The 22,144-nt window shown below is 41.7% G+C and overlaps 1 protein-coding gene and 1 pseudogene across 3 annotated transcripts in view; one reads left to right on the plus strand and one right to left on the minus strand.

Annotated features, from left to right (window-relative positions):
• Positions 1 to 22,144, plus strand: part of FMNL2 (formin like 2) — a 322,003-nt gene that overhangs the window by 64,713 nt on the left and 235,146 nt on the right. The gene's annotated exons all lie outside the window — the stretch shown is intronic.
• Positions 16,504 to 17,108, minus strand: LOC105942185 (histone deacetylase complex subunit SAP30-like; annotated as a pseudogene).

Below are 22,144 nucleotides of genomic sequence, written 5' to 3' on the forward strand. Positions count from 1 at the left end.
GAAGAGTAGATGATGTCTAAGCTGGGCTTTGAAATGATTAGGTAAACAGTGCCAGAGCCCTGGGTGTGGTAGGCTGATGCTCATCCTTCCTCCTCCAGTTCTAATCAGTGTCATGGGTTCTTACTGGTCTTAAGTCCTGACTGTGTGAGGAACGATGGGTCAAAGGTGCATGAATATCCTGATATGTTGGGGAGAGGAAAGGATGTATACTAGGGAACAGAGGCGGTGGCTATAGCTTATTGATGCTGGGAAACTGCATGACGTCAAGGTGTTTGTATGGACTTGGGAATTTTGGAAATAAGGTCTCTTACTTCTGTAGCCAAAATGAACTTCAGAGTTATCCCATCAATGGGAGGCAGGGTTGCAAAGGGTTTGGGAAGCAATGATACCCTTCACATTCAACACATCTTGCTTTTGGCCTTTTCTGGAGCAAAATTTTCTCGTGTCTCTTCTAGGAAGCTGATCTGGTTCCTGTCCTCTAACTGACCAGTACCTGGAATGTCAACAGAATGACTCATGTCACCAACATCCTGTCCTTGTTCTAGACAAAGAACTGTTTGCCTCTGGAAAACACAGAGCTTACCTCTGTGGAAAAAAAAAAAAAAAAACAAAACTCTTGGCTAGGGTTGCTTCAGCACAACCTTCCTTAAATTGTCTTTGATTTTTATAACTTGTGACTTTTAAAATAGAAGTGTTGTTTTTCCTTTGTCTACTATGGGTGACAGAGATTGACAATTAGAGAGCTTTAGGTAAGGAACTGGTCTATTAAAAAATTATTTATTCTACTTGAAATTCAGAGGGAGGGAGAGAGAGAGAGGTATCTCCCATTTGCTGGTTCATTCCCCAAATGGTCGCAATGGTGAGAGCTGGGCTTATCTGAAGCCAGGAGCCAGAAGCTTCTTTCTGGTCTCCCATGTGTGTGCAGGGACCTAAAACCTTGGGGCATCCTCTGTTGCTTTCCTAGGTCATTTTTTCAAGGATCTGGATCAGAAGTAGAGCAGTCAGGACTCGAACCGGCACACATATGGGATGCTGTTGCTGCAGGTGGATGTATAGCCTGCTTTGCCACTGCACGGGCCCTGAGAACTGGTCTATATTAACAAAGGCCAAGATGCAGTCAAATGATTTGTGATAGAGAAACTGCTCATTGATAATCTGAACTAGTTAATACCTGGATCACCCAACTCCTGGTCCTATCTCTTTGACTTGAGAGTTGTAAAAGGATTTCAAGCACTTAATTTTGCTGTCTGATTAGAAGTTCTATCTGTGTAGATTGATGCTGATTTGAGTGGATGTTTAAAACTATAACAGTAAACATGTTTTTTAAAAAGCATTACACAATACATGGTGAATCATTTGTTATTCACTTGCTACAGTTGTAAATAAAGAAGTAGGAATTCTGATGATTGAGATGTTCTGTCACAGTTCAGAATCAAGATAAATTTTGGACAATTCTTACGTTGGGGCTTCACTCACAGGGCTTGGATTAGACGGTTTGTTTTGTTCTAGGCTCTGAAATTATAGCATTTTTATTATCTATGAATGTTTCACATCTGCCAGGTGGGTAAATCCTTATCCTTTTCATTTTGGTGTTCTAGAACATAGATTTCACATTGTTTACATTGATGTTGTTTGTCAAAAACTTATCTCAGTTCCCAGGCTGTCTGCTGGGCTCAGTAGCATTCTGCATGAGGAGAGCCACAGAATAAGCTAGTTCCTGGGTAGTGGAGAAGGGGAGGAAAGAAACTGCCATGGAAGTTGATGGATGCAGGCTTCCTGTGGGCTTCCTGCTTGAAGCATCCTGAATGCTGTGGCTGTGAAGATGGCTAGTCAGCTCCATAAAGCTGATGATGGCGGTTCCTTTTACAGCCTGCACTTTGTCTTTTGAGAATCTGTTTTCATGATGTCAGTGTAACTTTTGGTGAATGGTGTTTTTCTGAATGGTAGTATAATCTCTGAATTGAACAGCTGCTTTTGCAACCATTGCCTTCATTTTATGGACAGCATGGTGTCACTGAGGAGTTAGATGACTTGCTCTGAGTCATGCTGTTGGCATAGCGATCTCAAACTCAAGTCTGTGTTTAGTTACAATTTACCAGGCACTGTAAGCTGTCCTGCATTGGTCTGAGATGTTTTATTCTATGTTACAGATTAGGAATTTATTGTACTAACGATTTAAAGGTAGTGATTCTGATGAACTAGAGGGAAATAAAAAACCCAAACAAACCATGCTTTGGAATAACTCAGTTTTATTTGTTCTGACTCTGGTACTTTGTAGCTGTGGACCAAAAAACTAAGCAAATGGCATCCTTTGTAGGGCAGGTTTGGAAGAGGCATATTCTTTTAACTTTTCTTTACTGTGGAAGAGTTTTATTTCATTTTCAAAGACAAAAGAAAGCTTTGCTGGATATGTTATCCTAGGCCAACATTTTTTTTTTCTTTTAGAATCTGAAATATGTCACTCCATTCTCTTCTTGCCTGTAGAGTTTCCTGTGAGAGATCTCCTGTGAGTTTAATTGGCATTCCTTTATATGTCAGTTGATTTTTTTCACGTGCACATTTAAGGATCTTTTCCTTATGTTCAATTGAAGAGAGCTTAATGATCTTGGTGAAGATTGCTTTTGATCAAGCCTGTTGGGAGTTTTGTGCCCCTCCTGGATCTTGCCTCTCAATTCTTTCTCCAGATTAGGGAAATTTTCCTTTATTATTTCATTAAATACATTTGCAAACTCAGCTTCTCTTTCTGCACCTTCTGGGACTCCCATAACTCTTATATTGGGCCTCTTCATAGTGTTTTTCAATTCTTCAATACTTTTTTTGGCCTGATCCAGCTCAGCTTCTAGTTTTTTGTTTGCTTCTCCCTGATGGCAGGAAATATCTTCCAGTTCTGAGATTCTTTCTTCTGCTTGCTTCATTCTGTTTTGGAGACTCTTCACTGTACTTTTAATTTGCTCTACTGTGTTGTTAATTTCTGCTATATCAGCCTTGATTTGCTTTACTGCTGTTGTTGCTTGTGTAAAATATTCTTTGAACTCTTGTATATGCTTCTCATTGTTGATCAGAAGCTTTATAATGAGTTTTTCAAATTCTATGTCCCCTGTTTTCTCAGTGTCTTCTTCAGTGAACTCTGAGGTTGGCAAAGGGTTTTGCTCCTTTGCAAGGGAGTCTTTAGTGATATTCATTTTGCCTGTATGTCTTCTTTTGCTCTTGGCCATTGTACTTCTGGTTGTTAGATTCTTCTCCTTGGGGCAGGTTTCTAAGCTGTGTCACCCACAGGTCTGCAGTTCAATTTTACTTATTACAGTTGGTACCCAGCTCTCTGCTTGCAGCCACTTGTGCCACAACCTCCAGCAAGTTCCAGGTCTGGGTTCTTCTGTTAGATTTCCACCATGGTCTCCACAGCTCCAGCTCCTGGCTCACCACTCTCCACCTCCTGTAATACCATGCTGAGGTTGCACTGTTGTTTCTGCAAACACTCTCCCACTTCTGGTTGGAGCAGGTCCCAGGATTAGGGAGACACCAGGTGTCCTATGAAGCTAGGTTGTTGGTGGTGCTGATCTTGCCGGAAACCTGTTGGCCGTTAGGTCTAGTGCCACATGGACCTATTTTGACCCGTACAATGCCCAAGTCGGTATTATTTTCCTTCATGACCAGTGCAATCCATGGAACTGAGTGAGTTCTCGCGAACTCAGCACATGTGCAGGCCCCCTGCAGTCCTAAAACTTGCCACAGTGTACAAAATGGCGCCTGACGTACCACTACTAGAGTTCTTGATCTGCTGACCGCCAGGTCTGAGGTCTATCCAGAGCTGTCTTGGATGGAACTCTAGAATACCACGTTGATGCAGTTCACTGAGTCAGAAAAGAGTTCACTCCCAGCTTGGCATATGCTTAGTCCTTTCCCTTGCCTTTGCCTCCTTATGCAAAATGGCGCCCAATTCAGCTCTAAGGGGGTGACTAGGCTGTGAAATCCGCCCTGTTCTCGTACTGCCCATCTGGGATCTGCTGCTCTGTCTCTGCTCCTGGTCAAATCAAACAGACCAGTAGGACGGACAGTTCTTTGTCTGGGTTCATCTGACAAGCTCCCAGTGAAAGTCTCTTCCCACCTGGTTGCTGGTGGAGTTCTGGCTGCTGGTGGAGTTCAGATGGCTGTTAGCTGAATGCTGCTGTAGTATCAGTCACTGCAACACCACACTGTTGTGTTGCTGCTTTCCTGTGTCTGTCAGTCTTCAGGTACCCCTCTGCTGCTGTTCTGTCCTTTCCTATTTCCTGGAATGTGACCTCTCTGTTTCATCCTGATGAAATGTTTTTCCATCCGTTTAAATGTGTCCTTACCCTATTCCACCATCTTGATTCTTGGCATAAGTATTTAGAAAGTTTTACCCGTCCTTCTTAGTATATGAAAGATGATCATGAGTGGATGCTGTTGGTATAGATTAACTTGAGAAATATATCTAAAATGTTTCTTTCAGTTTCTGTTTTTCTTCCCTATAAATAGAGCATGGTGTTTCCCTTAATGCTTGGTACTCTCAAGAGTTCTCAGCAATAAGGGTGTGTGCACAAACACACACCCCACCCCGTATACACACTCGCATACACACACAACAGGAGAGGGAGAGAGGCAGAGGAGAGAGTTTGCATTTGTTGCTTCACTCCCCGAATGTAATAGCTGAGGCTGAATGACACTGAAGATGGGAGTTGAGACCTCAGATGAGTCTCCCACATGGGTGGCTTGAGCCATTATTTGCTGCCTCTCAGGGTCATTGGCAGGAATTTGGAGTCAGGAGCGAAGAATGGAGGCCAGGTAGTCCATTATGTAAAGTATGCATCTCAACCGCTAGAGTAAATTCTGACTCCAAATCTCATTATTTAATGTTTCCAGACATTTTGTTTTCTTTTGTTAAAAATGTTGTTCAGCATAAGCTGCTCTAGGGTAAGGGCCTATGAGATGTCAGCTTCTGCAACCTCTGTTAGAAGTGCCTTTGAGAAGGTGAATGGAGATTATATGGCAGTCATTCCCTTCTCTTCATGCTTTTTTCCCCTGCTCACGTTTCCTCTTTGCTTGAAAAATCCCAGTGGACAGATAGGGGCTTGTACATTGAATGCTGGGGCACCTATGTTTCTTTCCATTTTTCAGCAGTTTAGTATTTGCTTTTTTATCTGCCATGTGGAGTCAGTTGTCTTCCTGCTGCCATACCAGCTGGTTCTTCCCTGAGTGGAGTGAATTAGAGCACACGTTCCATGAATTGGACCAGTTTTAGTCTTTAATTTAATCTCTTTTAGTCACAGACCTCTTTTATCTTTGACTCCTGAAAGGAAAAGGTTTTCTTGGCATAATATATGTATCAGTGTAGTGAGTAATAAACTCATCACTGCAGTGCCTGGCATACAGTTCTCATTCAGCATGAAAAACACTGGATGACCACGGCTGCTGTGTCCTGACTTGGGGTGTGCTTCTGTGGGAACAGAAACATCTGAAAAGAATGAGAAATAGCAGAAGCATCTTGGCATGAGTGACACATGGGGACTGTACAGTGGCAGGGAGCTACGGATTGGGAGTTTGGGTATGAGGATTAGTGCAGCTCGCAGATCAGAATCAGGCACTTTATTTTGTATTTAAAAATTGCTCATTTTAAGATTTTCTTTGAAGCATTCACAGAATGATTAAGAATAAAAATAAATCAATATAGAAACTTACATAAGCAATATATAATAAGAACATGCCTGGTGGTCTCATATAAGACAATATAAGAAGAAAGAGATAAAAAAGCTAATTCCCCTTTCACTATAACAGGAGCATTCCAATCCTGGCTAGCTGTTGTAATAATAGTTAAAAAATAATTACAACAAACTACTATGTCAGGAGCTTTAACTGTCAGGCACATATTTAGTGGTAACATGGAGCCTTGACTTGCTTTTTGCCTGTAGACCAGTGTACGGATGCTGAATAGTTGTTAATAAGTAGTAGCACAACTTTTTTCTTTTACTTTTTGAATAATTGTTCTTTTTTTTTTTTTTAAAAAAATACATTTAAACACCAGGTATCCTTGTCATAACTGGATGTTGTCTTCAAAAACTGTTACATTGGGCTTCTGAGAATGAGTAACCCACTGCCTGAGTGTATAAAACACTGGTAGATGGAAGACTCAAGGGAGTGAGAGTTAAATGAGCAATATTTGGAGCTTCATATATACCAAAAGATTTCTGGTTCAACATTTTGTCTTGTTTTCCCTTAGAGACTGACTTTAGCAATCAGAGATAAAATGAAATTCAGGAATTATGTGTGCAGGCTGTTTTGGGTCATTTTTTCCTTTGACATAGTTAGCTGGCTGTTGCACCAGAGTGAAATGCTCAGTGCATTGAGTTCATAAGTCAGTCCTTAGCAGGTGCTTAAGAACAACCACCATCAGCAATGAGAAGTTTACCAGTTAAAGGGAAGAAGGGATTTGAGTTGTCTTCATAAGTTTCCTTTCTGCTTTTTAAAATGAGTGGAGAAACCTGCAGTGGAAAGTAAGTGTGCATGTCCTTCCTGCTTGCACCCCTTTCTTCATTCTTTTGTCAAGAAGCTAAGGTGCTCTGAGGGTATATAGATATCAAGGTTCCAAATGATTAGTTGAACTCTACCCAGAGCCCACTACCCATGTGAGACCATAAGACTCTACTCCATGTGGGAGATCAGGAAAATGATGGTTGACAAAGCTACCTTTACTATGAAGGAAATAAAATCCCATGTTTTCATTCTAAATATACCCTTTGTAGGGTGGTAGTGAGGATGCAGAGAAAGGAAATACAACCATAGCCCTGATCCTGGGCCAACATATAGTTTGAGAGTATTTTTGGCTTTTTTTTTTTTTTAATTCAAAAGCAAGATGAAAAGTGGGGATTGGTTTTTCTGGCAATGGAGGAAATTGCCAATGGAGGTTTTTCTGGTGGTTCTGAGAGCGTTAGTGAAAGGAGACAGTTTTGATATGAGTTGAGAGAAGAGAAATTTTGAGAAGGAAAAGTGAAATTAAGTTCTATAAAAGCCTGAACAAATAGCAGGCATAATTGTTAGTGTACTTGGGATATGTGTGCCATTAAAGTGGTGAATATTTCACATATTGCCAGTGGAAAGCAGAACTCTAGGTTAGAACTCTTCACTCAATGTGAGATGTGCCACATTCTTTTCTTTTTTAAAGATGTGTTTGAAAGGAAAAGTGACAAAAGATATGAACAGAGGATGCACACAAGGTGAAGGCTGGAGATCAGTTTTCCACTTGCTGATTTACTCTTAATTGACTAACAGCCCGGGTTGGGCCAGGCTCAAGTCATGAACTCCATTTAGGTTTCCCACATGGGAGGGATCCATAGCAGGAACCCACACACCTGAGCCATTTTCTTCAGCTTTCATGGGCATACTAGCATGTAACTAAACAGAGTAGCTGGGACTCTAACCAGTACTCTAATAAGGGGTGGGAGTGTCACAGTCAGTCTTATCATACTGCATGCACCACAATGTGAGACTTCAAATGCACCTTATTCTTTAGGAGTCTGCTCAGAGGCTGCCTTTGCTCATCCTGCTCATCCTGCTTATCCATATCTTTAAAGTTGTTCTAAAGATTCACTCTTCCTATGCTTTTCTGGGAACATTGCCATCTGCCTTGGACTAAGAGCCAGCCAGCTTTTTGCCCCTTGTTATCATAAGTAGTGTAACAGCTCAGTTGAAATGCAGTCAGGTGCTGCACAGCGGCACGGTACATATATGACAGTGATCTCTTAGGATTACAGTATGGCTGATAAGTTCCTGTTGCCTAGTGATGCCCTAACTAACCTGATGTAGTGGAATGTGTTCCACGTTTTTGGTGATGCTGGTATAAGCACATCTCCTGTGCTGCCAGCCATGTGAAAGTTCAGCACACACTGTTATGTGCAGTGTGTGGTACTTGAGAATGACAGTAAACAGTATTACTGGTTTATGTGTTTTTAAAATCATAATTCTAAAATGTACTCTTCTCGGAACAGTAGACTGTGCAGCAGTACCTGTTTAGATCAGCAGCCTGTTGCATGCAGAGGCCACATTGCAAGATGGACCCATGCCATCCAGGTCTATGTAAACACACTCCATGATGTTTGCTTGAAGGATCAAATTGCCTAATGATGTATCTCTTAGAATGTGTCCCAGTCTTTAAGCAACATGTGACTGTACTGGGAAAAAGGCCTGGTCATTTGTTCAGTTTACTCGTGGGGCCCTGTGTCATGCTGCTCTCCAGTTTCACTTCCCTTTCATTCACAGAAAACCTCAGCAAATCCCTGGCACTCAAGAATGTGTTTTATTTGAATGACTATGAAGTCATGCTTCTGGGGGAACTGAGCTTGTGATTCTGCTTGTGTTTTAAGATGACCTTGGTAGCCTGTGGTCTTTCAGTTTTTAGTGGAGATGATAGCTAATTCCTGGTTGAATATTTTAAGGGAGAAAGGGAGCGATTTAGTTCTAGTGTTTGACTTTTGTGGTGGTGTGCAATGATTCCATTATGGTGGTCCCACAGTTAAAATCATGAAAGCATCCAAGCTGTTTGGAAATCCAGTGTTGGATGTATACTCCTTTTGTGTCAGCCTCCCTCCTCTGCAGACTGTGCAGCCAGCGTGAGTTCTGACTGCAAGGTGTTGTTTCCTTTCCTGTGTGGCCACACGTTGAAGTCTGTCTTCTCTGTTGCACCAGTAGGGATAAGACTGATTGCTTTCTAAAATTTCTATAAATATTTATTTTTATTGAAAAGGAAGATTTACAGAGAAAAGGAGAGACAGAAAGATCTTCTGTCCACTGATTCACTCCCCAAGTGGCTGCAGTAGTTGGAGCTGAACTGATCTGAAGCCAGGAGCCAGGAGGCTCTTCTGGATCTCCCACATGGGTGCAGTCCCAATGCTTTGGCCCATTCTCCACTGCTTTCCCAGGTTGCAAGTGGGGAGCTGGATGGAAGTGGAACATCCAGAGCATGAACTGGTACCCAGTATGGGTTCCTGGTGTGTTCAAGGCAAGAGTTAAGCCACTGAGCCATTGTGCCAGGTCTGAGACTAATCCATCCTTCCTTCTCTTCTTTTCTTTACTGCACTTTTCTTTTTTCTTTCCTTTCCTTTGCTTTTTAAAGATTTATTTAGTTTTTAGGACAGATTTATAGAAGGAGAGACAAAGAAAGATTTCCATCTGCAGGTTCACTCCTCAGGTGGCCTCAATGGCTATTGCTGAGCCAGTCTGAAGCCAGGAGAACTTTGGCCACTAGGCTACTGTTCCAGGCACCGGGGACTGATTCTTGCTGTCTAGTTTTGTCATTGAGCGTTTGGAGGTGATGTGTGGGCCCAGTGAGGGCTGTCCTTGTGTGTTGTTTTCAGGAGCTAAGTAAGGCACATAGGGAAGACTGAAAGGTAGTTTTCCTCCCCAGAATGGAAGGCATGGGAACCTAAAAAGATGGACAGTCTGCATGTGACTCTGATTGGCTTTTAGAGAATGTTTGCTTTTTTTCCCCCTTAGATTCATTTATTTGAAAGGTGGAGTGCCAGAGAAATTTTTATTTTCCATCTACTGGTTTAGTCCCCAAATGGTCAGGTCAAGGCTGTGTTGAAGCCATGAACCTGGAACTTCATTTAAGTTCCCCACATAGATGGTAGGGGCCTCAAGCATTCAGGCCATCTTCTGCTTTCCCAGACACATTAGCAGGGAGCTGGATCAGAAAGAGAGCAATTGGGACCCAAACTGTTGCTTTCACACAAAATGCTGGCATCGCAAAGAGCTATTGCTCCACAACGCTGACCCCAAGTATATTTGATAATTCTGTCTTCTCCTAAGTCATACTTCTTTTTCCTTTCCTCTGTGTGTTTGTGCAGTGAATGTGGTAATTTTTTTTTTAGAAAATAGGAACAAAATTTATGCCAGTCTTAGATTGAATTGATTTTACTTTTGATGTTTTCCTGGATTATCGGGTTTTCATAGCCCTTTTTTTGGTAAAACATGTTTTGTTAATGACAGTAACATTCACATTGACAGAGAAAAGGAGAGAATTTTCAGTTTTAGTTTGATACATATTTACTCTGTGGCCTAATGGTTAACTGTTCAGACATTGGGTTTCAAACCTAGCAGCAGCAGCAGTCTTGTTACTGTCATTTTTGATGGGTTGAGTATTAACAAATAGCCAGAGAATTAAAGGCTAGTTTGCAGAATATGTCAAGTCTGTGTTTCCTCTATCACAAGTCCTGCCTCTTCCTCTTCTGTAGCTTCACAGTAACTCACATGTGGACATGTCTCCGTCTTCCCTATTCCTGTCTGTGTGTAAGGCAGTGCAGCCCTTGACTAATTGTGGTAATGATACTGAAGTCATTATGTTTGAAGTGACAGAGTAATCTTTTGGAATTTGTTCATTTACAGATTAGGAGGGATGCCTCTTGTACTTACTATGAAATGAAAAAGCAAAACGAAGAAAACCACTCACCAACAAAACTCTAGGGAGAACTTCTAGTGGAGAAAGGCAACTCACCAAAGCATGAAGTTACTAAAATCTTCACTAGTGAGCAGTTGTGTTAAAAAAAAGTATTGCTTTTTAAGAATGGAGAAAGGTATGCCTTAAAGGTAATCAGAGATCTGCAATGGAATGGAAACTTATTTTTACAACCTTGTTTAAAAAAATAATCAGGGTTGTCGGTCAAAAATGACAGAATGGCAGTGATATTTCTGTTGACATGTTAAATCTGATGAGGAATTTGAGACCCAGGAAAACTACTGAGCTACCCACCTCCCTTTCTGTGCTTATACCCAGTAGACAGAAAACTAGGACACAGTGGTTTTTAATTGACTCTGCCTGTTTAATTTTCCTTTCATTCTTTTTGCTTCCCTTCCCATTCTATACCTCCACCTCTCCCCTTGGAAGGCTTAGGATGTATAGATGTAGAAATACAGGCTATGTTTGTAAGAGATTAGCAAGTCAAGCTGACTGTTTTCAGGGGTGAACAGGAAGTGACAGAACCACTGCATCTCAGCAGAACAACAGTTGGACCCAGATTCGTTGTGAGGCAACAGTAGAGCCAGACTCAGTGGAAATGGGTTGTGTGTATTCCCTGATCATTTGGTTGAGTTGTTTGAGCTTCTGTTATCCTAGGGGAGCTTGGATTGTGCTGTTTTTCATTGCATTCCTGACATGCTTTAGAAGAAAGCTGCTACAATCTACTCTGGTTGATTGATGCAGGGGAAAGTTTGCTGCACCTAACAATAGCCCTTCTCTGTGAAACACTCCATTGATACTTTTAGAACTCATTGCTGCTAACCAAACAGTAGTGGTTTTATTACTGTACTAATGGAGCCTGGTACTTGGAGGCTGGCACAAGGGGGAGGAGGAAGGGTGGCGAAAGTGATGTGGCCAGGATGTGTTGGTCCCTTTACATGAGTAGTGGTTTCCCCCAGCAATGTAGTTAGACTGCTTCTAGTGAAATAATGTGGTAATCTGGATACAATGCATGGTTAATGTTGCATATGCAAGGATGCACTAAATGAATTATTCCTAGCAGGGAAGAACAAGGCTTTCCTCACTAAAGAATCAGCAAGACAGCAGAGTTTTCTATGTCCTTCTCCAGTGAAGTGGTTTGCTTTCCTAAACAGTTCAAGGAGGCAACCAAATGAGTTGTGAAAGATAGGACTACTTACTGATGGACATGGGACCAAGATGTTCTTGGCAGACACCTCTTCAGATGTCCTGACAGACCCAAGTGGCAGCTGCTATCTTTGGTTTTCTTTCTTTGTTTTTATAATTTACTTGAATCCTTCCTGTGTTCACTCCCTGCCTCCTTTCCTTCTTTCCTTCTACTTCCCCCCCCCCCGGAGATTTTTATTTTTATTATTTTTATTGGAGTAGTTTATGTATTTCCTTCTAACATGATCAGTGATGTAGATGATTTTATATCCACCACCTTACAGTTTGTATTCTGTTTGGTCTTTGTTTCTACCTTGACTTCTTTTGTAGTAAACAAAATTTAATGACTTTTTTCTATCTCTGCACTTGTCGGCTATATGTTCTTTTACTGTAAGTGATTCTTGCCTGGGTTGCAGGGTATATTCTTGAGTTACATAATTCAATGTAGATTTGTGCTTTCACCTACTTATTTTGTGTACTGCTTTTAATTTAGAAAAGATCCCTATATATTTTTTTAAGATTTATTGATTCTTATTGGAAAGGCAGGTGTACAGAGAAAAGGAAATAGAGATCTTCTGTCGGCTGATTTTACTCCCTAAGTGGCTGCAGTGGCTGGAGTTAAGCCAATCTGGAGCCAGGATCCAGGAGCTTCTTCCAAGTTTCCCAAGCAGTTGCAGGGTTGAGGCCTTGGGCCATCCTTTACTGCTTTCCCAGGGCACAGCAATGGGCTGGATGGGAAATGAAGCAGCCAGGACAAGAACCAGCACCCACATGGCATCTTGTTGCATGCAAGGCGAGGATTTGGCCACTAGGCTGTCATGCCTGGCCCTTGTTTTTATCTGTATCTTACTCTGTATTTATTTGAAAGAAAGAGAGGGAAGAAGAGGAAAAGAGATACCTTCCAGCCCCTGGTTCACTCTCCAAATGCCCACAACTGGAACTGTGCCAGACTGACACCAGGAGCCTGGAACTCAGTCTAGATTTCTAATGTAGGTGGTGAGACCCAAGTACTAGTGCCATCACCTGCTATCTCCTAGGGTGTACATTAACAGGAAGATGGGATGCAACCCATACCACATAGAAAAAACAAGGCAAGTCTGAAAGACTGTCACAGTGTGAACATGATGAGTCTAATACAGCATATCCTGGATGGCATCTAGTACCTTGGGGTGGGTGATAGTGGCAAATGCTGAGGTTGAGAAACTTTTGAGACTTAACTAGGCTGCTTGGCATCTGTTCCAAGAGGGAGCTTGTTTCAGATGAACCAGTTTGGGGTCCTAGACTATGCAGAAGTCACAGGGGTGGTATTGCGACCTTGAAGCATTTCCTCCAGGTACATTTGCAAAAAGTTGTTTCCTTAAGCAAAGGCATGAATTGATGGGCATTGACATTCCAGAGAAATCTTTTCCACAGTTTATTCTCTCAGAGTGTGATCACCAAGGGCAACAGTAGCAGCAGCCTTTACCCAGCAAAGTGCAAGAGCTGAATTCAGATGTTTTTGTTTGTGGCTGCAAGCCTCCAGGCATGAAGTTTGGTGGGTGGGAGATGGATTTCCATAGCTGGTCTCACTGGGTTTTGGAAGAATCTCATTTATTGGAGCATCTGCTACCCTTGTCTGGAGAGGTTTTTTTTAAGAGCTGAGAAACAACTTCTTGGGAGACTGAGTCTGGGGGTGGTCTTGTGAGCATCTCACTTAGTCCATGGAGGCACTGTTGAAACTGTTTCTTCAGTAGCTGTGGAGACGTAGCAGCGCTCTCACCTCCCAGGACCCTAGGAGAGCGGCAGGTACATGGTACAAAAAAAGCACTCTTGCTGGGGCTAGGCTGGAGCTTTCATCTAGAATTGAAAGGTGATGACGACGATAACCAGCAGCTGCTTTCTTGGGCTCATCTTGTGTGTGGAATGAACCTGGTCTTCTAAGTTTTGTGAGAAGCTGTGCCACAATGTCATCCTCACCAGATAGAGCTGGTTAGATGTTTGGTGAAGCATCCTGGAAATCTCAGTTGGTGTAATAGTTGAGGTGAGAGACCAGAGTTAGAATTGAAGACACAGGGTGTGACTTACTGCATATGGTTGCCCAACAGCAGCCTTTGCCTATGGTGTCCAATTGGGAGTGCTTGAGCACAGCATTGTTCATGCTGACTCCTAGCCAGCCAACTGTGGAATGATGCTGTGCCTTGGAGGAGACTTTCAGTGAGACAAGATTTTAGTTGCTCTGTTTAATTGTTAATTGCACCCTATTAGGATCCATTTTAATTTCCCAAGTGTTATAGCCACGGCATCAAAATGTGGGTCAAGTGGGGTAATGGAATTAAAAATACAGCAACTCAACAAACTCTGAGGTCAACCAATGGTAACATCTCAGGTAATTAGAGCAGCCTGTGATGACCAACCTGTATGCTTTGTGGCTCCAGAATTTGTCTCCGATGGACAGTGTGCTTGTAAGAGGGGACTTGAAACAACAAGATTCATCTTGGATTTGTGAATCTGGGTAGTCGAGCGTCAGTACTCAGGTGTCAGCTGTGGATATCTACAGTGAATTAGAAATCTCTGTTGGCTTCCAGGGTATCACTTATCAACCCAATCACATTAGAGATGCAAAGGCAGGGCCCAGAGCAGTAGCCTAGTGGCTAAAGCCCTTGTCTTGCACATGCTGGGATCCCGCATGGATGCTTGTTTGTATCCTGGCTGATTCATTTTCTGTCCAGGTCTCTGCCTGTGGCCTGAGAAAGCAGTAGAGTACAACCCAGAGCCTTGCGACACTGTGCTCGCGTGGGAGACCAAGAAGAACCTCTTGGCTGCTGGCTTTGGATCAGCTCAGCTCTGGCCATTGTGGCCACTGGAGTAAAACAACAGGTGGAAGATCTGTCTGTTTCTCCTACTCTCTGTATGTCTGCTTTGCCAATAAAAATAAATCTTAAAAAAAAGAAATGTAAAGGCACCTGAGCAAATATAAAGCTGTATAGACACACAGATATGACATGTTCAGGAATGCTTCAGCCACATGGAAAATGTGAGTTTATCTTGAATCCAGGTGCTGCTTCTCTTTGGGGGCTAAGGATTGATGGTGATTGTTGGTTATGTCCAATATGTGCTTCTGATATCCGATGGAAGCTTCAGGGTCATCGCTTTACTAGAACTAGTTTTTGAGTTCACTGAATGATGTAGACATTGCAGAAAATTGTGTAGCTTTCTGTCACCTTGTTGGGTCGGGATAGGGACAGAGCCTTGGTGTTGATCAGTGTACCACATATCATGACAGTGGCACAAGAAAGCATGTGGAAATAGTGTAGCTTCTTGGAGTTGATGGATGTGTACATACAGATGTGGCCTTGTGGTCTGTGCATACAGATCTAATATAATCAAGGCCTTGGGGCTTAAGAGGAAGAGACTCACTTTCAAGGCAAAAAATGAGAAAGCACCAAACATGCCAGCACATGTATCTACTTGCTGGCTGCTGCTCTGACGTGTTCCTTTAATTTCACCTTCTAGGTGAATGTTGTTATTTAGGTATGTGTTTGAGTTCCTACTTGGAATGATTTTGGGCATGAAACAGAGGTAGAATCGAGTCCTATGATGGTTGTAACCTGTATCAGAAGGTACCATACTGATTGCCACGACAGCCATACCATCCTGTATTCCCACTGGCGGTGCTATTCCACTGTGTCAGTAGACGTCCTGGTGAGTAGAGCCCGAAACATCTCATTGTGGTTTTGATTGCATTTATGCATAGATTTTAAAGATAGGTAGACAGTATATTTGATACTATTCATCCTTGAACAGTTAATGTTTTGTCATGTCCCTGCTTTTACTTTTCAAACAACTGTTTTTACTTACTTTTCTCTAGGATCTATCTTGAAGTTCCTTATCCTCTAAAGAGTTAGAATTTGATCAAGAATGTAAATATAGGCTTCACTGCTAAAAAGGACAGGCTAAAACTGTGCAGGCACTCTGAGCATATATTAGGGGAACCTGTAAGTCTATGTACTGTTTTGCATCTCTGGGGACCTATTCCAATGATGATACTTGGTGGATACTACATATGATGGGAGAGAAAGTGGTTTTAACAGACATGTTTCTGCTAAGACAAAAGTTGATGATACCAAGGTTAATGCCAGGCATCAGACACTGCTAAATCATCCAATTTATCATCATCCTTCCCCTAAGACTGAGAGTTTTTGAAGTAGTTTGGGGAAACTTGAAGGGGTAAGGAAAGCTTGAGAGTAATTTAAAAATGTGTCCTCTGAAGGCCATTTGTTTAAAGTACCATTTTACCAGCAGGCTAAGTAGTGATTAAGGTAAAAAACTTTGAAAAATAATCTTAAAATTCCCCATTAACAGAGATTACAGAGTAAGGTTGTCAAATACCAGAGTATTGCAACACAAGTGAATGGTTTGTGAAAAGACTAATTTGTGCACTAAAAATCATAGAAACTTCGTGAATACACAGAGAATGCTTATAAGCAAAGTGGAAATTTTATAGACCTGAGTTTAAAAATGTTTCCTATGAAGCTTGATTTGTATACATAATGGTAAAACTAAAGCTGACTGCTATTCAACCTAGCAGTAGAGAAAAATCCACAGTCCTTTGCTACTGACTACCTTTTAAGTGGAAAGTTTTGGGAAGGAACAAATATGAGTATTTCTGATCTCAAAGAATTAGCTTTTTTAAAAATAGTAATAACCATTATTTAAAATTTTTAATCTGGGAAAATTCATTTGAGTTTCCAAGTAATTGAATTGAAAATGAGACCAGAGAAAATCCTCTGTAGAAAAAATACACAAACATTTCTGCATGTGGAAAAAAGTCTTAACATCTGAACACACAATTATTGGTTTCAGTTCTCTTTCTCCTAGTAAACACCACTATCAACCTTGGGATCTGACTTGCTCATAGTCATTCTTCACTGAGTGAATGAAATATATTAAGGTGTCCTTTTCATTCAACTAGAATAGACCTAAAGTGGCAGATGACTATCTCAAGTTGTGTTTTATTAAGTCCTGGTCTGGTTGGTAGCTTGAAGTATCTTTTGTATCTCTTAAGTGTATTTACTAGTATTTGGTATAAATCAACCTCTGGAGTATCATTATTTTGAACAGGTGAATCACCTCAATCATTATCACTTGTTTTTTCTTTCTTTCCCAAACATTCAGAGTTTAAAATTTTTGATAACTACAAATTAAAGATGCCTTGGGCATTTATCCAGTTCGGTCTTGACTTTCTTCTGGGAGATGCCCTTCTGGATCCTCTTGCTGAAGTTGACATTGCCTGTCCCCTGGCTGCACCATACACCGTCCTTCCACAGGCAGCACAGTTTTCCTGGGGCCAGTGTGGCTGCTCCCAGGGGCCCAGCTGCTGAGAGACAGTGCCAGTGCTGGGAATCTCAGGGCCAGTACTCACTCCAATTCCATTTCCATTTCCAGCCAGGGTGGCAGTTGCCACAGCTACAATAGCCATTATGTTGGCTGCATCCGCACCTTAGCTCATCTCCTTGTGTGTGAAACTGTTCGTGTTTCCATAACGAGCTTTTATTAAGCTCTGACTTGGAGAGTAGATGCTTGTGTTATCAGGCAGCAGTGACAAGGATTGCACAAACACTAGTGATGCATTGAGTTTACAGAAGTTGACCAGCCTTGTTTGCATGCAGAAATCACCAGACATAGCTCTTGAGTTGCCAGTCATTCCTATTAGTCTATATGGAGATTGGCAGATGAGAGCAAAGGGAAGATTGAATTGAATGAACCTAGAGCACTGAATTCATATCTCTGGAATTAAATTCCATGGTGGGATTATAAGGGATAACTTCTGTGATGACAGTGCTACTGGGAAGTTACTTAGCAACCTACTGGTGGTAAGAGCTTTGCTCATTTCACTCTGAACTTGAAGTTTAGCAACAGCAAGAAATGGAACACAAGGGTAGAGATGGAAAGTGAGGAATTTCTAGACACATTTGACTGTTGTAACCTGAACTATTTCATGTTGTTTATGTAATCTTTCTTTAAGGTCTATTGGAAACTGTCAGATACTTCTTGTGTGTGGGGACATTTTAGAAACTTGTAATACTGTAGCAGTAGTGGTTAGTAGGTCAAATGGTAAAACTGAGATGAAAGGATAACTGCTTGTCACTCTCCACCCAAGTCATTTTCTCTTTTTGACATAACACAGGCTTTTTTCATCAGCAGGTACAAAGCTTCCATCTATGTCTTGGGCACTGAGGCAGGCAGGCAAAATTATGATTTTAAGGTTTGATAAATACATTTTGACTTATTATTGATGTTATTATCTGCTTCATCTCATGAGCAAATTAATTCTTTTGCGTCTGTGACAAGGAGGGGGGTGCAGATGCACCATAAGCATTGCTGTCTTAGGATGAAGGTTTTGAATGATTAATAATGTGTAGGCACTTTGGACATCAGATCAGCGGTGTGTGTATGGGGACATTAAGGAGTAATTCTGAGTTGTTAGGATTCCAGGCACATGTGATGGGAACGTAGGTGTAGCTGCTTACCAGGCGAAGGATATAAACATGACTTAGTTGGTACATTCACACTCTCCAAACTCTTCCCATGTGGCTTCCTCCAATTTCTGAGTATACCAAGGTCATCAGGCACTTTTAAATGTGAAGATGATTATAGTCTTTTGTCAGCTGGCTTCCTGTTTCACAACCTTGCCGCCTCGGAGTTAATTTCCTTTTGCACCGATTCAAGTGGAGAACAGCAAGATAGTTGGGTTAAAATTACAGGAATAATACATGTAGATTCATGAAAAGACTTTTTGCCTTGTTTTTCATGATGATCTTTTAGTGTGCATTTATTGTGCCCATATATAATTATACAAAGAATTGTTCCTACTGCACTATTTTATTGGCGTGCAGTGAGGGCTTAGCACCACAGATACATGGTTTTATTCAGGAGGAAATTGGCACATATCCATCAAAATAAACTGGGGCAGGAGCTGTGGTGCAGCAGGTTGAGACCACAGTGCATGGGCTCTCTTCATGAGAGGAAGGGAACCCAGCCAGGAGAGGGGGCTTTGTGGTAGACTCAAAGCAGAGACTGCATATTGTCTTTTGAGTTGGCATGGAAATGGAATGGCACCTTAAGGGTTTGTGTCTCAGTCATCTGCAAACATTTATTGGCAAATGGAGTGGGTCAGGTGCCCAGTGCAAGAGGTATTCTCGGTGTTTGTAACAGATAAAGTTGCAGTGGTCCAGGCCCCAGCATGGTAAAGCATAGTGGCTAAAATCATTGCCTTGCATGTGCCAGGATCCCATGTGGGCGCTGATTCTAATCCCAGCATCCCCACTTCCCACCCTGCTCCTTGCTTGTGGTCTGGGACAGCAGTTAAGGACAGCCCAAAGGATTGGAACCCTTCACCCCATGTGGGAGACCTGGAGAGGCTCTTGGCTCCTGGCTTTGGATCGGCACAGCTCCAGCCATTGAGGCCACTTGGGGACTGAATAGTGGACAGGAGATCTTGTCTCCTACTCTCTATTTATCTGACTTAAAAAAAAAAGTTGTAGTGGTCCAGAAAGCTGACATTAGGGTTAGGTCCAACTCCTGCTTTCTTTGGTGGGCTTTCTTTATCAGCTCTGTGATTTTTTTATTTTATTATTTATTATTTTGTGTCTTATTAATATAAAGAGCTATCATTTCTTGCTTATGCAGTGGCACTGAACACCTCTTGGGTTGCAGTGCAATCTAACTTGATGACACACTAATCCACCCACTATTTCTGTTGCTTGGCAGTTCCATAAATGCAGTCATTCATCACTTAAAGACAGAGCTGTGTCCTAAGGATTGGATACATTGTTAGGGAATGTCATTGTTTTGCCAACTTCACGCAGGGCAATTAAACCATCATGGCACAGGCTGATCATTTCATGTGCCCACTTGATGCAGGTGGGAAAGAGAAGCACAGAATGTTTGAGCAGGCTGCTGGCATATCACTAGAATAAACTTTTTCAAGAATAGGATGAGCATATTCTAACCATAAGAAGGATAGTATACTAAGTATATAAACCAGACCCATAGTTGTTTATGATTGGTATGAAGTGTGTAATTATGATATATAATTGTATGCAGCTGGTAGTGCACTAGGTTTATGTCTTTGTGTATCACCACAAACAAAAGAACCATATGCCGTTCTCCGACTTCACACAGCTGCCTTGTCACCAGGTAATAGGAGTTCTCCAGTTCCAGCTGGTCTGAGTCTTCCACAGCTGCCCTTTTATATGTGGTCCATCATTGACAAGCATGATTATGTGCTTGTCACATGACTGCGCTTGGTTTTCCTCCTGCTACATTACCATCCCAAACTAGTCACTAAATGTTTTCAATGTTTCCATTTCTTGGTGCTCATGACCTTTCTGCCTGTTTAATCCATCTAGTTGTGGAGACTTATACTACCTTGTTTCCTGTCTGCTTCATAGATGTGTGTGTGTGTGTGCCCGTATGTGCATTTTTATGTTTACAAAATAGCTTTAAGAGTATATGGAGCTAAGGCATCCTGCCCTTCCTTTCTTTCCCCCACAGTGTCTGGTGTAACATGCCGGGCACACATAGGAACAATGATCCCATGGTGGCCTTAGCCTGAGGCACTGTGTCTGCAATGTGAATTCTCGTTTAATCTTTCTGTTGTCATTTTATTTCCTAGTTTCAAATTGAAAGAAATTACTGAAGCTGAAATGGACTTGAGCAAACCTTTAAAATCAACCTGCTCATTTTCCATGGGTAGGCAATGACACCTAAAGTGGTTAATGCAATTAGGATCTCAGTCCTGTAAGTGGTTAGATCAAAGAAGCAGTATAACTTTCTGACTTCATTTTCTGGCACCTTTTCATCTTGATAAATCCAGTATATGGCCCTATTAGGAAGCTGAAGACAGAGGTTTGTGAAGTCTTACTGTAGTTAAGAGCACCCTGTGCTACTTCAGAAATAGGATTGGAGGCACTCCTTGCTGCTAGGTTAAGGATTTGCTTATGATAGAAATATTACAAAAACTCTAAATATGACAGTTATAAAACAGCTTTATTTGTGTAATGTTTTTTCTATTTTAAATTTCTTGCTTTAATTTCCAAGCAGAAACCAAAATCATAAATGACCAGTAGTCGCTCTTCTGTATGTACTAATCATACTGTTTTTAAGAATAAAAATAAAGCAATGAATTACTATATGCCAGTGTGCCAAACAAGTTAAAGTACAGCACTCACATTTACCACAGTCACGGGTGTTTGATCCTAATTGGCCTCAATCAATGTATTTTTACAGTTTAATTGCATCTTTTAAAAATACTAAATTTTATTTGAAAGTCAGAATTAAAGAGGCGAGGAGAGACAGATATCTTTCTTCCACCCACTGGTTTACTCCCTAGATGACTACCATGGCTAGAGCTGGGGTGACTTGAAGCTGGGAGCCAGGAGCTGGGGCTCTCCTCTGCTGCTTTCCCCAGGCCATAAGGAGGGAACTGGATAGAAAGTGGAGCAGCCAGGACTCATCTAGGGACCTGTATGAGCAGACAGCCCAGGGAGGATTAACTTGCTACCCCACTATGCCAGTTCCAACTATTGGTGTTCTTTTTTTTCTTCTTTTTTTAAGCTACTCAATAGATTTGGATAGGCACAGAAATTGAAATGTTTTTACTAAACACAAGATGGTCTTTGAAGCAACAGTATAGTGGTTGATACTGTGCTGCAGTGGGTTAAGCCGCTACTTGCTTCACCGGCATTCCATGTTAGAGTGCCTATCAGGTCCTGCCTGCTCAACTTCCAGTCCCTTTTTCTGCAAATGTGTCTGGGAAGATAATGGCCGGTGGTGTAAGTACTTGGGCTTCTGACACCTGTATGGGAGAGCTGGCTCTTTGATTTGGTCTGTGCTAGACCTGGCTGTTGCAGCCATCTGGGTAGTTATTGTATGGAGAATTTCTTTCTCACTGCTTTTCATATAAACAAATTTTTAAAAATAGCAACAATATATCTTATGCAAGTATGGAATTGGTTGGTTTTAGAAAACCTGTTGCTAGCCAGTTCTTATTGAAAACTTCTCTTACCATAGAAGATATATTATGCTATTACATCACCTGTTAGCATTAACTAATGGTCTCTGAGAAACCTGAAGTAGGAAATATTAAGTACAACTGATTGAGCTGACAAAGTAAACTAGAGATGAAGCATTGAGGATGCACAAGGCCCCTCTTGCTGCCCTGCCTTGGTCTGCACCACCCTGGATCAGATGACAGGTAACAGCATGTCTGGTGTTCAGTATTGCAAAATACTCCTCTTGCCCTGCTCAGGGAGGATTGTGTCAGCCTGCCTGGTTTCTCCTATTTGAGTGTTGGAATGACTGGGAGCAGGAAATGATTCAGATTAGGTCCCAAGCAAGCATAAAATGAAAATCGATGCTCTAACCACTGCCTCCTCAGAGATAGGGAAGCAGGAAACCTTCTGGTGAGAAAAGCATAGGGAAGTTCAAAGCACTTTTTGTTTTTACTTTACA

This window comes from Ochotona princeps, chromosome 5, assembly GCF_030435755.1.
Source record: "Ochotona princeps isolate mOchPri1 chromosome 5, mOchPri1.hap1, whole genome shotgun sequence".
NCBI lineage: Eukaryota > Metazoa > Chordata > Mammalia > Lagomorpha > Ochotonidae > Ochotona > Ochotona princeps.